We start from the raw sequence: 526 nt of genomic DNA on the forward strand, positions 1-526 counted from the left end.
TTGTCATTGATTTTTGATAATTCTAATAATTACGATGTGTCTTACAATGAAGGCCTTTTTGGATTGAGGTAATTGGGTCTGTTGACTTCTTGAGTACCAAGCTCCAGCTCATTCCTTAGATTTGGGGAATTCTCCTCATCTATTTGTCTGAAAATACTTTCCAATCCCTGTTCCTTTTCTTCCCCTTTGAGAATGACCATTATTCTTATGTTTCCTCTCCTGATGGTATCAGCTAGTTCTTGTATTTCTCCTTCATTATTTTTTCATTTTTGGTTTCTCTCTTCCTTCTGATTTATTTCTAGATTTCTGTCTTCAGTATCACTGATCCTTTCCCCCATTTGGTCGACTCTATTTCCTTAGCTTGTTATTTCATTTTTTAACTCTTGCAGTGTTTTTTATCTCTAGAAGTTCTATTTGGTTATTTTTGAGAGTTCGATCTTCTTGCTCTGCTCATCTACTTGTTTTTTCAAATTGTTGATATGACTCATTTCAAAATTTACTGAGTTTTTTTCAGAAGTACCATCCT

The sequence above is a fragment of the Pteropus vampyrus genome, unplaced genomic scaffold (genome assembly GCF_000151845.1).
Source record: "Pteropus vampyrus isolate Shadow unplaced genomic scaffold, Pvam_2.0 Scaffold55, whole genome shotgun sequence".
In the NCBI taxonomy this organism is placed as follows: Eukaryota; Metazoa; Chordata; class Mammalia; order Chiroptera; family Pteropodidae; genus Pteropus; species Pteropus vampyrus.